Raw genomic sequence first — 17,203 nt, forward strand, 5'->3', positions numbered from 1 at the left:
TAAACATTTTATGAAATTTATTAACCAATTTAATGAATATACATGTTGTGCTAGACAACTAATTAGTTTTGCATAGGTTATTTTTTCTTACTATACGTCTTATTATTAACTTAATCTAACTTCTTTATGCAAATATCTCGAAATTAATTAAAGTTAAATTTAACTAAAACTATTTAAACATCAAGAATATCAGAACTAACTTGCAAACAAAGAAAGATAGAAATATTTTTATAATTTTATAGTAATAATAATTTTATAGCAATTTTTAATACAGTATTTAAACAACTTGCGTTATTTGAACCAATTTATATATTTTATTATTTCCAACGATACTAAAAATGTTTTTCAAAATTATTGGAATTCTGGACCAATTATTTATAGTTCACTTTAACCTCTGAACTTTAAAATTTTTCACATTTTAACTAATTCCCAACAATCAACAAATTTAGCCCTCTTATGGAAGCATATATCGCCATGACCGAGAACAATGCCATCTACGATGCGGTGCAGGGGATCAATCAAACCGTACACACATTGACAAGCTTGACAGCAAAATTGATCAGACTCACATCATATACAACTGTGCATATCACCATAATATGTCTCTTTGTGGATGTAAAAAGCAAAATAAGACGAAAAACGCAGTAACTTGACTCCATAAACAAATGACGCTACGATTATAATGGGAATATCATACTAAAGACACTAATGCAATCTTACAATAGAACAAAACCGAAATTATTTTCCACAAGTTAATATTATAAATGCTTAACACTATGAACGCTTATACAAATATAGTCTTCATTAATATGCGTACTAAAAAAAAAGTGCAAAATAAGTTACAAAAGTCGTAGGTAATATATTTGACATGCAACACCTAATGTGTTAAACGATTATAAAATAAATAAAAACGTACGTGATTAATTTGAATTTATCCTGTAGAATGGTAATGAAATTGAGAGGTTGTAAACTAAACAGTCTATGCAATATTGTTAGCACTGTCTACTTGATGTACTCTGCATATTTGCTGAATGCTTAACATTAAATAATAATAAAATATTTTATCATATATAACATACATTTTAAACAAACGAACACGGTTAAAAATATAAAATTACTACAAAATTAATATTATACGCATAGAAATTATCTTTTTTAATCTTAGTATAAATGATGGATGTGTTATAAAAGAAAAATCACAATGTTTTGTCTTATTCATTATTATCTACGTAACCTTCAGTATATTTATTCGCCAAATACCATTAATGTTTATTTTTTGTGATATGTATAAAATTAAAAATTCAAATAAGCTAAATCTACATAGGACATAGGGTATTTAATTTTTTTGCTTTAAATTATTGATATTAGCGGTGTATTTCTAGTTGTGTAAAAAGATGCGTGACCATAATAAGAAATTAAGAGTGCCCGCCTATTGCGTGCACAACATTCTGAACTTAAAAGTTCGGTCGATATATTGCTTATGCTATATAATATGACGCCTAAGCACTACTACTCTACTAAATCTGTTTCAGGTAATCAATAATCCTCTAGAGAGGAATATAACAAATCAATCTAAAGCAACATATAACAAAAATAAATCCTTTATTTCCTCTTATGTTCTGTTGATGCATATGGATTTCATAAGGACATCTTTCATATGTTTAAATTCAGCAACCCCCTAGTTGAATGTGAGAAGTCCTTATATGCTTGTAGCAATATATATATGTATACCAAAGAAAGCATGAGTCGAACTATACAATGGATTAACATATTTTAGGTTTTACCGGGTCATTAAGTCATTCAAGTTGGAAGGAAACAATTTACTTTTTTGATATTTTTCAAAGCGAATTTATTCATATAAATTATAGGTGCTGTTTTGGTCGTTGACCTCTAGCGGAGTTTTGCATAATATGCTGACAATACTGTAGATACATTAAATCTTCGCAGACAATCTCTAGAGCTATTTTGGATGACAGTGGAAAGAACGCCTTACCCATTACTCCTGGCCCTTTTTTAAATCATCTGCCCCAATCGTATTATTTGCTGACTCCAAAGAGTCAAACGTTTTTACTGTAAAGCTTCTTTTGGTATCTAATCTTATGTTTACAGTTCAGAAATGCTTTATGATCCATGATTGATAATATTTAATACCCCAATAACGTCGCGAGGATTTCATCGATTTTTTCAACAATTGTTCAGGGCTAACATGCAAAATTTTATAATGAAAACTACCAAACCAATTGTAATACTCACGTTCATTTAAGCACTCTTAAATGTAATATGGAAAATATCATAAGTTAAAATACACTAGATCCATTCCCAAAGCACAATCACTTTTGACTCAATAAACAAATGACGGTACATTTGTATCCTGATTATACCTTATACTCAAATTCAATATATCAGCAGTTATTAAATTAAATAAAATATCTATATTTTATTTTAAATACAAAAAGTAATAATAAAGAGATAATGTTCATATCATTGTCTACCTAATTTAAAACTAACTTAAGAGCAAACCACAAAACATATATTAATATCTATGATAAATCGTGGTTAAAGTCGAACCTACAAATATTCTGTAAATTATGTTCCTTATGATATACTAATGTAATTAAAATCAAATTAAATTTAGTGTTAAGTATATGAATTTAAGCATTTATTTTGAAATATTTCGAAAAGTTCCCTTTTGGTAATATATGCATACATATATATATATATATATATATATATATATATATATATATATATATATATATATATATATATATATATATATATATATATAGATATATATATATATATATATATATATATATATATATATATAGATATATATATATATATATATATATATATATATATATATATATATATATATATCGTTAAACTATAAAATACGTTGAATATATTACGCCACGCCAGTCAATATATTCAGTCCAGATAAACCTTAACTGGTAAACACGAGGCTCCAAAATATTAGAGAAATTCTCCAATATTCTCGAAATTAAATCAAAATAAAACTAGTTGGTTTATTTTTAATATTAGTTTGATTTTAAAATTCTGATGCTATAAAATTGATTATTTATTTATATTATAATTAATAATTAATTTTTATTGGAAAAAATATAAGATTTTAGTTAATGATTATTATGTTATTGGCTCTTGAATCACTAAATGCAAATATATATCACAATCAGCTAGAATATTTTATATGAAAAGCAGATGCGATATTTAACTAAAACTTATTTTATTTACTTTTGTCATAAATGTGTTCATAAATTCACACAATTCGAATAATTATAAAGTTAAATATTTTAGAGGTGCATTTAACGCACAATGCTACGTGAGAACCAGTCAAACAAATAGAAAAATTGGAGTACCACTCATATAACAAAAATCCGATAATTTATCATTTAAACTCTAATAAACAAGAAAATTAAAGACATTAATTAATCCCAAACTTTATTTTGTAATTTATCGGTATAAAATTACTCTCGACAACTATCAATATCCAATACGGTAGTTTGATTCGCTTCAAAAGCTGGCGATAACTACGAATTGCTGTGATGATTAATTTTATAGCAATATTTCTTAACTATTTTTATGTTTATTAATTACATCTTTTCTTTATTATTTTATACCAGATAATTTGATGATACATTATATACATTGACTTACTCGTTCATTCATCAGGTATCAATCCGTGTCAAATTAAAATCTCTGCTTATATCTGCTGATTGATTGACGATTCAAACCATCGTAGTTTCCCTTTTTACCAAAGTTCACATCAATGATAATTTAGAAATAATCAATAAATTCAGATGAGAATTCAGATTCTCGTCCAGTTCCTATAACATTTCTATGAAAAATCATCCGGTGCCTCTATATATATATATATATATATATATATACGATACATTCATTATTTGGAATCATAGAAGGGACAGACCCAACTATTTCCGTACTCATCTGAATTATCCATAATTCCTTTCTTAGGCCTTTTAGTTAAACGAAGTTCATCTAGATTAACTCATTAACCTCAGATGTACCAAACTAATAATAAGATGTTATATTAACAAAACAGCACAGCGATTTTACCAAAACGTTCTTTACAGATTCAAATACTATGAACGACTACCTAAAAAAATACCTGGAATGACCCACAAAATAATTATTTTTAAAACACTTTTTTACACACACTCTCTCTTGTTCCGATCTATAAACGACTCGGTACAAATCCGTTTTTATAGAAACTGATGGGACCATACCCAGTAAACAAATTATATGAATTGCCTACAATAAATAAGATCCAACGTTTATCTACTACAATAACGGAAACAGAAGAAGAGAAATGTTTCCTTAGCAGTTATCCCATTTCTAACAATGTAAAACAGACTACATTGGAAGACTGCTGAAGAAACTCAACATAAAAGATATTTTTAAACTAAACAAGAAGAGGTTTCAAACACCTCTAGCCCTGCTAAAGGTAATATGTATGTACAACATGCCCTTTGAGAGTGGAAAAGTTCTAATAGGCGAAATTCGGGAATAATAAGTGCACGTACAAAGGAACATCAACTAATCGATCACTTACAGATCAATTTTATTATAATAATGTGTGAGATATGAATGCCACACTAGAAGGTTTTGAGAGAAAATATTGTGATTTGTTTGACACTTACCTTAATACCAAAATAGTTTCAACAAAAACAGTATAAGGCCAACCCCATCTCATCACCAACCGTGATCACCTATTCCTTCAAATACTTTGTTGCGAAAGGTCGGCTAACTTTTGTTTTCAAATAATAAGATACAGACTAAATTGATCAAAGTAATATGTAAATACATTGTAAGGGAGCATTCAAGAATTGCGTTCAATGATATAGAAACAAAGCTTAGTATCGAATCTAAGGAAAGAAGAAGAAAAATATATTGAGGTACATATGGACTATGCATTATTATTTTATTTATTATGCATAGTGTTCAAGAAATAGTTTTAAAATACAACAATTAAAAAATATATTAATGGCTTATGCTTATCTAATTTTTATTAGGGGACTATTGGGCCGACCAGAAAATTTACAGCTAGTGTTTATTAATATACTACTGCCATCAGAAAATAATGAAACTTGAAATAAATATAAACGGGTCATTTATTTTTTCAATTGAAGGCATACATTTATCATATCAGTTTGTTTCTTGTGGAACGTCTTTGGAACAGTTTTTCAATCCGATTTGTAATAATTGCCTTTAAGCCTGTCTTCGAATCTAGAATGTTAGATGGAGCTAAATCAGACGAATAGAGCTCGAATCCCGGAACGAAATGAGTTTAATTCATTTTGGTAAAAATACTGAAGAACCGATAGAAGATAATCGGAATAATAATCCTAACATCTTGAGACACATGATAACTGTGTAATATACTTTATTCAGTTTAGCTGATTGGAAATAATTCATACGATTATATTTGATTATTTATTAATCGCAGTACCATTAACATTTTCGCATCAGAAGCTTGACTTAATACAGATCAATTTGATTATTTTCGTATTATCATTTATAATCCATTAGAAATTATTTCTGGGATTTTTTTGATAAACAAAAACTAGAATTGACTACAAAAACAAAATGGTCTTAGAAAGCATTCCATAATTAGACATTGAAACGATCGTTCAAAATTGAACCAGTCTCGAAATAAATTTACGTCATTAGACGTTTGACTCTTTCACACGATCACTAACATCTTCGTAAATAAATAGACCATCTGTTCTTGACCAAATAACCATTTGATTAGCACCTATTATGGTTGGGGATTTATTTTACAGCAAAGATCAGTCAATACGTCACATAATCGAAATCGCAGCGTTATCGACATTACTAGCTGTACCATTTTTTAAATCTCTTTGTTTTTAATTTTAATATTTTAAAACTTTGGCAATTTTTAAGCAAATATATTGAGGTAAGATAGTTTAAGTCTTATTTTCATATTCAATCTGGTTACATTAGATAAACATTAATTATATAGATATTATCACAGAATAATTATATATTTCGTAATAATATTAGAATATAAAATAAGATATTTGTCAACTGAATTTTCTACAATCTTTTCATTAATAACGTTTCGTTACGTTTCTACATTTTTAATTATCTCTTTTTTTTGTTTTAAAAGCAATATTGTCTAATCGAAAACTCTGTCGGTCAGTTCGACTGACTTATGTAACTGACTCGACTGACATTTTTGGTGTTTAATTTGGATCTTCATCCAGTATTTTTCTCATTGAATTATATTTCTCAATAAAACACAAGTATACATGGTTTTGGACCTGAGCAACTAAAAGTTGTTTACGAGGTAAATTGGTGGGCTGAATCCAAATTAGTAGTCCGTTTCTAGATTTGTTCATCACGCGTTTCTATCTTGGTACCTATGGCTTGTTAGTGTTTAGTACAGCAAAACTAAAGTACCGTAAATATACATATTTAAGTGCATTTGTCATAATTCTTCCACATTTATTGAGCATATAACACCCACGAAGGTAACAAAAATATTTTGAATCAAATTTGCAACGTTGTCGCTGAAACGAAAATGTTGCTCGTGAGAAAATGACATGTTCCGAAATATAGTCCTATCAAAAAACAAGCTCCAAATGATGTTTAATACAACGTGGTCAGTTGACAGCCGCTATAAGAGAGCAATACTTCCACCATGTGCGTACTCGAAAACTAGAGTCAATCTTGACACACAGAGTTTAAAACATCAAATAAAATTAAGAATCACTCTCATCTGCTCAGGACATAAGAGCTGGTCGATTAACAAAATATTTAGAAGGACAAATACCTTTCTTTATCATTATCATAAAAAGTATATTGGATAATAAAAGTTGGTCATTCCATTAGTCATGAACGTTCATGTTCAATCAAATAAAACTTGTATTTTGTATAATGCGTTACAGACTCTCGATTTCTTCCTAAATAAAACCGTATTTGCACCCTTATTTACTATTGCTTGAAAAATAAAAACAAAGGAATATAATAATGTAGGACAGCTCTTGATTAATTAGATTTCACCAATTATACTATTAATATTGTGATAATATAAACAATTCAATAAACAGGCTTTGTCAAATATTGTTATTTATATTTTAAACTATTACAAGACAACAATAGTACACAAAATTTATAAAGAGCACACCCTGTATTATTATTCAATTATGTTTCATTTATCAATTATTAACTGTCTACTAAATGTGATGCTATTTTTAGATTTATGGTTTTCATATTATACATTTTAATTATTTTTCTAATAGTATAAAAAGTTCTATATTAATTTGTCTGTAGTAATTTAATACATATATATAATGCATTATTTTAGATATTATGTATAAAATCATTTCAATTGATAATTGATATTTTTATTGACAATTTGATAATATATATTGATTATAATATGTTATTTATATATTTAAATTAATTCATTTTTTCAAATCAAAAATTCAAACTGAGATTAGAAGATTAAATGATCTTATAACTGTTCTTAATTGCTTTTTGTGGTTCGTTGTCAGAAAAAAAGATTCTCCACTGTTAGTTCATCAACTTGCTAACTTTTCTTCTCTAGCACAGATTGTAATGAGTTATTTTCAAAGTATTTTCTACTTTTAATACCTTCCCAATAATTGGTTGGTAAGACATTTTGACATACTCAGCTATTATTTTTTATTATTTATTGTTCATTTATAATGACTTTAGAGACTTAAATAGCACATGGGATGAAAATGATATTCATAAATTGTCAGTGCTGCACAAACCGTTTAAGACATATTGATCTGTGTTAATAATTTCTGCCAACATAAGTTATTTCTCGACAAATATAAATATATTTAATCTTACATAAGTTTAAGATCACAAAGATAATTAGATGCTGTATGAACGCTTTAACTCAGGGTTAACTCAGAATTATATAATTATACGACGGAAGTCGAATTACAGTAAACTGTAGCTTCCCAGATAGATTATTTGGCTAATTAACTACGGGTTTTAAGATTTTGTTAATAATTAGGCTTGCAAAATCTAATTTAGGGTATTTTTCCCAAAAAAATACGAATGCAATAAGGAAATTGTGCGATACTATTGTACACTGCCAGAGTCGCATTTCTTCGAAATAAAATTTAGGGTGGCGCATTCTCTATATTCAAATCTTTTTCATCCATTATACCCAACCTATATCCCAACAATAAAAGAAACAGTCTGCATTTGACGACGACACACTCTCTCTGTCCATAGGCATAGAAAGTTATCTACAGGCATAGAATAATTACAAGTAGCAGTTAACAAGATCCACAAGTGAACTAGAGACTGAAAATGCAGTTTAGTGGTTCAAGATCTGTCCATATTTTATATATTATCTGTTATCTGTCCGTATAATTTTGCGTCGCAACGAAAAGACTGAATCGGCGTCCACTATTTCGTAAATTAAATTGGAAACGTCATGTTAGACAAACAACTGAACAGATTCAACTCAAAATTAAGCAACTGTACTGGCTAGTTGGAAGGCATTCCCAACTTGACCTAAGATAAAAAAAATTAGATTACACCAATGTGGAAACAATAGAACTACTAGACAATGCAGAGGAATTTAGAAGGGGAACCACATGAACTTGTATGATTTAATAAATAATTGTTAATATTATGTTTAACGGGGTTAATGTAAAAATAGTTTTGATAAATGAAAAATAGTAATAAATTATTTTATAATTAAAACTGTAGAGTCACAATGGCAAAACAATTTCTGTACTTACCGCAGGATTCAAAATTTAATTAATCAGAGCAGTCAGAGCTTCAATACGTCGGAGTATCACCCCATAAAGTAAAACCTAGAAATGTTATTATAATTATATGAACAAGCATTAGAACCGAAATTTCTATTTATATTTGAAGCTGATATCAGACTGAAACTGTTTATAAGATTTGCTGAAGGTATGCAATTAAAACGCACGCCATTGATATGGGTTTATTTTGATTTTCACCAAACTGTAAATGCCGGAACACGTTAAATGGTCGTTTTCTAAATTTATTATCCACATCTATTCTGGTGTTTAGGTAAATAATTCGTTTTAGACGGTTTCTGCGTGCTTGTAAAGAATTTTAATTAGCGATTTGACGAACGCCATTGTTGCCATCCAACAGCTACCAGCATAAATATTTTTGTTGTAAATCTATTAAATAAAATCTGATGAAAAAAGCGAAGACCGATCGATCATTTATATCTTTTTGGATATTATGAGTATATTTTTGCTTCAAGATATACCTGTCGTCAATTAGTGGTTTAACTATAAAAATAACATTAAACATAACCTTACAGGTCTTAAATTATTAACATAAAGATTTTGGTATGCAATAAGCACATTCTCAATTTTATGTCGGTTCATGTTATTACATTTAAGATCTTCGAAAAATATATAATCTATAAACGTACATACTAAGAAACTTTTGGTGAGCATTGAATAATAATTTAATAATTTAGATTAAATAATTTAGAACGAATCTCTTTATCTAAACAATTAAAGGTGTGGTAAGAACTCGTCATTCATCAAACCACCGGAATGTTATTATATTATCATTATACGCCTTTATCTTAATCATTATAATTACCTGATAACCAAGCGATTAGATAATATTTCTTTATAGACCGTTTTATCCATTATTTACTATAATTTATACATTATTTACTTAAATAATAAAAATCATATGCATAGGATTATATCGTTAAGCGATTAAAATATTTGCCAAATCCAAGATTTTTTTTGATGTTTTGAATTAAAATTATTAATTATACAGCTCAATTATATTGAATATATTGTTGGATATGATAAATACATTTGTATAATTTCGAGTTATATAAACTGCTTAAAATATTTGTGGTTTGTAGTCATTATCCAAGTTAGATATTTGCTTGTTAAGTATTCTTGCACTTTTAATAACATAAATGAAACAACTATAAATAATAAAATTAGTTTTGTTACACAGTCAAAGACAGCTATGTGAATTGAATCAGCCATTCAGTTTTGTTTGAAATCACGTCGAATTTGATTTTCCGAAAATCCCAAGTGAAGAAATCATGATTACCATTGTCGAAGCTGAATCACTTTGTTTGCAAGAGCATGCTCTATGTTTAGTGGGACTTGCTTGGTGTTGTATATTATGAACTGTTAAAATCTGATAAAGCAGTTAATCTATTTTATTTTTATTATTTTATTCTGCTTAATCTATTTTATTTCAAAATCAAAAAGTGTCTTGTAGGATTCACCGATCTGATAAAATAAAAATATTGGCCAAACTTGGCAAGGAACATGTTACTTGAGGTTTTTCTGTTAAATCTTACATTAGATATGCTCAATGCAGTCTTAAATTTATAAAATTAAATTACTACTATTATTCTGTTATATACATACATCAATACACAAGAAAGATGATTGCGGAATATGTTATTAGTATATATTTAAAATGAAATTAGATATAAAAAAAATAAAATAATCTAGTTAAGCTAAAGTTAAAAGTAAACACCTATATACACTATACAGGTTAAGGTAGTTTGGTTCTCTTCACTCTTCTAATTTCTTCTAATAGCTATGTTACTTCCACATTGCAGTGTTTTAGTATGTAACACATGGGCTGAAAAGTCCCGGACGTAACAAGGAAAATGCGTTTTTTTGTTCAAATTGTCTTCATTCATCAACGTAATCTCCATCAAGAGCCAAACAATCATTCCAACGCCGCTCTAACATTTCAATGCCACTTTTGTAGAACGATTTATCTTTTACCTTAAAATAGACCTGTAACCAGTTGCTGTACACTCAGATGACGACCGTTTTGATTCCGAAGTGATAGATCCATGTTTCATCCATTGTCGCATATCATCGCAGAAACTCCGGTTTGTTTCGTTTAAACATGGCCAAACACGGCTCAGAATCATCAACACGTTCTTGTTTTTAGTCAACAGTAAGTAAACGCGACATCCACTTTGAACAGAGCTTTCTCATAATGTCATGAACATGTCAAATGTTCGTGCAATATAAAACCAAAACGTTCTTTTAATATCTCCACAATGTTAGCTAACTCACGTAACTTCACTACTCTATCATTCAAAACGATTTTGTGGATATTTTTTATGTTTTTTGGTGTTACCACCTCATTTGAACGTCCACTGCGCTCTGAATTATCGGTGTCTCTACGGCCACGTTTGAAGTCAGCAAACCAAGGTTTTATTATTGTTGCTGATGGAGCGGAGTTCTTATAACACTCTTCAAGTCATTGCTTCGCTTGAACGGTATTTTTTCCCATCAAGAAGTAGTATAAAATTAAAACACGAAATTGTTTTTGATCCATTGTTTTGAAAATAAGAAAAGTAGTGTCACTCTTAATACTATAACTCTAAGGTTAGTACTAACTGAGAAAACGGAAAACTGCCGCCATATATGTATTAGGTCCGGGAATTTTCAGCCCATGTGTCATAATCAGTGTGTGCTTCCTAAATTAAAATTAAAATAAACTAGCTAAAGTTAAGAGTGACGCTTCTACACCAAACAAGTTTGTGTGGTTTGTTTCGTTTCAAGCTTCTGATTTTATATGTGTTATCCAATAGATATATTGCTTCCACGTTATTGATACTTAGTGGACTGTGAATTCGTAAATACATTTGATTTCGAGGTCGTCGTGCAGTTCTTCGTTGGTTACGTAGTGATAAGCATTGCTAATTATTCGAAGAACTTTATTTTACCATCGTTGGATTACTTTTTGATTTGATATTTTAGTGCCACCTCATATTTTAATTCTAATCTTAATATCTCTAATCTTAATAATTCTACTTTGCTTTTTTCTAACGTAATGTTACTTGAGGTTTATTAATCAATAATAATGAACAGTAACGAACAAGAAATATATATTAGGTATTGTTATTGTTTCAAACCTATGATATTTGATTTTTAAATATATATATATATATATATATATATATATTAATGCAATTCTGAACTTCACTAATTGGGTAGTTATTTGATTATTAATATATTTGGATATTTATTAAATCTCATTCGAAAAGTTTGAATCGTACCGTACCGTAAAATAGTTTGAAGAAAGTACACTTTTTAAACCGTCTTGAGTATTTTTTAAATTCGATTGTAATATAATATTAAAACGACTCATGCAGTCAATTACTTCATATTTATTTTGAATTATTAAAACTTAATATACGTGAAATATATTACTTTATTTACTGCTATAATTAACGAAACGTTTCCTGGTATTATGCCAAAATATTCACATTATTCACCTTATGTAGTTTGATGAGCCATGTAAAACAGTTCCTGTTACTAGTTCATTAATGTTCAAGAATGCTATGTAACAACTATTTTTATATTACTTATATATGATTTGTCATCTTTTTCCATACTATTTCGTAACTTATTTCAGTTTAAACAGAAACATTTAAACATTGAGAAATACCCCTAGTCGATAGATTCCTGTAGAAAATATTCCTTATCATACCTACTGTCGTGTGGGCTGACTCATGACAATTTGTTGTAAATCAAGTTGTAATGCCACCAAGGGTTAGGACACTACTCCAGGAATTTGTGTAGATTTTTTTTCAATTCAGATACCATCAAAGATGAACTAGCAGAGTAACATCCAATCAACTAACAACAGTTAACATCCATTATTAATATTTTCTTCAGTCGTACATAATACGATATCGAGGCATTAGCGCCTGCTTTAAAATATAGGGAATACAGTATTTACAATATGAGCCTTTGGTTTATATCAGACTAATATAAGGTTTACGTGTTTTTTAATGCGTTTAAATAAAAAACGTGAAAAGATGAAAGAAGGTGTAAATGTGTTTTTATGGACTACCAAATTTGTTTTGATGCTACTGTTTCCCAAACATATAGCCCACACAATTTTTTTCATTGTGGTATGTAATTAAGGGCGAGATTATTTTGATCAATTAGTAAGGATTTAAGGTTAGAAATCGTTTTTTTAAATAATTAACTTTATTACTATTCAATAATTATCGAACTGAGAACGTTCTCAACAAACGAACATACGAACTATACCATTCTAAAAAAACACATATTCGAATTAGTATGTCTTTAAAAAGGTACAAAGCATTCGACAATGAAAAATAGCGGGAAAAAATGAATGATACTTATAAATAGAATATGAAACAACGCTTGGCGACTGAACGTCTGCTGTTAGCCAGGCTGAGTGAGAATTTTTTCAGCTCTTCCAGGAAATGTATTTTTTATTGGCTCTATTGCTCGGCATGTGTTTCCCAGTACAAACAACACTGGTTGATCCTGTTTTGTAATAACCAATCGGCCTGTGTCGTTTCGTTACATTTGTTTTATATGAGCTCGGGTCATTTAGCTTTGATCTTTCCGAGTTTAAATTAGTTTTGGCTGAACAACTTGGTTATAAATCTTTGTAAATTTGAAATATATATAAAGTATAGAAGTATATAAGCTATGATATAATTATATAAGATATAAATAAGTAGTTAAATATGAGAGATATAAAACAACAATTTTTTTATTTTGCGGAAAGGAGTGGACTTATTGAACTGAGACTGCAAGCGACTTCATACTATTATATTGTTTGTTTCTATGTTTTTCTTGAAAAAAATTGGCCATCAGCCATGCGATGTAACACTTTCCTCCTACAGATTGTTGTCCCGTATGGACAGTTTATAATTGTAATAGCATTATTTGTGAGTATCGCCTATGTCTTCTTCTGTCACATTGCTTCTTATCTTAAAATAGTGTCAAATTTTCATAGTATACGCTGTCTGGAATAGATTCCTAAGTTTTGGTGACTAATAACCGCAGTTCGCTTTTGGTCTTTTGGCCCTACATCCTGAACTGCAAACTTCTGTTCAAATTCCATTAGACTGAGTTAGTTTACAACTACTTCAGTCCACCATTTGGTGTTTTTTTTTAATGCGAATTGCGATGCTTATACCAGGGATTCATGGACTAGTGGTGTTTTTCAAAGTAGTTTGGATCTTACAGCTTCAACTGCGATACTTTTGCCTGAACTCTTATCCACGCCAAGGAATGCTTCGTGTAAATGCGATGATAAGTAAGTTGACTCCAGTTAATTAATAAATTAGCAAGACAACAAACCTAAAAGCTCCCCGAAATCCTACCTACTATCCTACCAGCTAAGAAATGTGAAGGATTTAAAACAATAAAACGAATTATTTTACTTTAAAAATAGTTTATTTTCCTAGAATTTTTATATTTTAACAGAACCAGCCGGGTCATATCAACAGCATAATATAACATATGTTTTAACCATGTTCCTCCGTATTAATCAACCAACTGGCGAGTGTCTTAGACGCCACGCCTGGAAACATTTAGTCTGCCTAGTCTAGGAATTTGACCTTCCATAATTACATTTAAACTATTGGCTTCCGTATTGGAGCAGTATGGATTGACTAAAACTAGCCAACTGGTTCCAGTCGATTTTTAAACATATCCAATATTGTTAAAAATAAGACCTCGCAATTTTTCGCGATTTCATTTCATACTTAATAGAGATAATTTTTTTTATGATATATTTACGATTTTTTAAAATTATGTTTTAATCTTCTTTTTACCAACCAAATTTTTATGAACTAGACCTACCGCTTGATACGGGCCACCAGGGTTCTCGGCAAGTCCACCGACTAGCGAGTAGCCAACTTAGTTACTGCAGTGACTGGGTTGTTTTTCCTTGTCTGGATTTATACTTTTGCCTATGAACAATCACAAATATACATTTACAACCATACCCAGCGGGATTCAAACCCGTGACTATTGCAACAAGATCAGGACTATCTTGTTGCCTTGAGCACTGACACTGTCAGGTCAGAAATTATAAATATTACTATTAATGAGTTTACAACCAAGTTCCAACAATTAAATTATCCGAAAACATAATTTAAGAACATAACAACATAATAACCTAATTAACGAAATTATGATTTATTCGTTATCAAATTTCAAGCTAAAGCATATCATAAAGAAAAGTTTAATTAGCTCAAATGCATTTCCATTCACATACGAACGGGCTGTCAATTAACGAGTTTGATATGTTCGTACAGAAATCGTGGTCAGCAAATCATCACGATGCGATGTGATACAACATAGCTGTGCGGCAACTGATTTCAACAGCTTAACTATCTAATTAGTCTCGAAATATCCGAGTCAACGTGATCGTACCGTTGATCCCGGTGCTTGGATCCGGTTAAAATGGTGACCAATTATATGAATGTCGTTATAATTTGCAAGTTATTATAATATCGCGAAACATAATTCAATACCATTTACATGATGATAAAATATTGTAAATAAAATCAATAAAATTTGTCCTGATTACCACACATTTAGTTATAGTTATTATCAAGTTTAATATAATATTTAACGTAATGTAATTATGTTTTACTAGTTTATTAAATTTTCTTTAAAATTAGTATAGAAGTAGAACATTTATCTAATAAACAGTTGATAGTCAACAAATGAATAATAATAATTTATTCATTCTAAGGTTTAGGTTTTTTTAGTTTGTTTTTTTAATTGTGAATGAATAATAAATTACTATTCAAAATAATGTTTGTTTTTGTCTCTTTTTATTTTCTTTTTCTCTTTTTTTTTCTAATTTTCTTCGTTGAAATACCATTCGCTTTATCATTATTAATTTGACAATTAGTTATACAGGAATAAATGGCATAATATATTTCTTCATACAACATTATGCTAATACGTTATACTAAGAATAGATTATACAAAGGCAGCTATATTTACATAACGTTATTATTTATTTACAAATGCATATCATCAAAACTTCCGTAGATTTGCTTACAGTTACTAGCCAGACAACGAAGCGGAAACTGCAAATATTAGTAACTATTAACTAGTAACTAATGAAACTAATTAATTCGAAAACACAATAAAATATTTTATTCTGTTTTTTATTTTATGATTTCGAACGCACCATTATGCAATTATGAGTTAAAATATTTAATGTTTATCAGCATTACTATAAAATGCGAAAATTCGAGCTAAATAGATTGTGATTGGTTCTAAGTGAACATGCGCGTTTGCTTTCGAGCGAACTGTCACATGAGATCATTTATAATTATAATGTTGTTAACGTTATGTATTCATTTTATTTAGTAATAAAGAGGTTTCATTCTCAAATTTTTAATTTTTACAGTTTTTCTTTTTACATAATGTAATCATATGGTAGATTTAAATTGATAGTCCTACCTTAATTTTGCATTTATATTGTTCTTTTGATAGATAGTAAGATTATGATTTATTGTATGGAATAATTTACCAGTAGATAAGTTCAAAATATATATTTATCATTTTGAAGAAGTTAAGGTTTATTTAAAAAAAAATAAGAAAAATATGTTGGAAATGTCGGTCTACTTATATGTGGGATGAACATACAAATTACTAGAAAATTATATTAAAGTTTTTAAGTTATTATATTTGTGCATATTTAATACAATTCCGTTATGTCTAGATCACCATACAGATTTAGATATATGGGGCAATTACAATATCAGAAGTTTTTCATGAAATTGTAGTGATAACATAACATAAAATATAATACAGAAAAGTGTATCTAAGTAAATAAATATATGGCGGCTTGGTTGGCGCAGTAGTCAATGCGACGGTTCTCCAACTGTGGCGATAATCGCGGCTTCAAATTCTGTTGGGCCATAGTCATAAAGTTACGTTTGTGATCATGTCCAAAAGGCAAGAATGCAAAATCTGATTAGAAAAATAATCCCAATGGCTTTAGTAACCAGGCTATATAGACCAGATATCTTCTGGGATAATCTCTAAGCTGGATGCCATTCGTTGCTCCGGGCCCACGTTAAGCAGTAGATCCAGTCTAGATAAAGCCTAATTGTTATAAAGGAAACTAAAAAAAGTAAATGAATATGATAAGATAGGAATTTGCAATTATAAGATAAGAATTTGCTTATTAATATATAGCATTACTTAAGCAATGTTACAAATATCTATATTTATTATTTTGGGCCAATTAATTAATATTTACTTGGTAATCACAAATGTGTTAATAATTACAATGCTATATTATGTTTTTATCATATATAATAATCATATATTATTCATTATAAAGGCGTTTT

The 17,203-nt window shown here is 29.0% G+C and overlaps 1 protein-coding gene and 1 long non-coding RNA gene across 3 annotated transcripts in view; both read left to right on the forward strand.

The window, feature by feature from the left end:
* Window positions 1–17,203, forward strand: part of LOC143198976 (cGMP-dependent protein kinase, isozyme 2 forms cD4/T1/T3A/T3B) — a 355,938-nt gene that overhangs the window by 160,915 nt on the left and 177,820 nt on the right. The gene's annotated exons all lie outside the window — the stretch shown is intronic.
* LOC143199083 (uncharacterized) lies at window positions 989–4,906 on the forward strand. The gene is made up of 2 exons (XR_013006356.1): window positions 989–2,641; window positions 2,832–4,906. It is a non-coding gene; the product is annotated as an uncharacterized LOC143199083 (long non-coding RNA).

Source organism: Rhynchophorus ferrugineus, unplaced genomic scaffold (genome assembly GCF_030347505.1).
Source record: "Rhynchophorus ferrugineus isolate W39M unplaced genomic scaffold, kcgeb_rfMv2 rfM1, whole genome shotgun sequence".
Taxonomy (NCBI): domain Eukaryota; kingdom Metazoa; phylum Arthropoda; class Insecta; order Coleoptera; family Curculionidae; genus Rhynchophorus; species Rhynchophorus ferrugineus.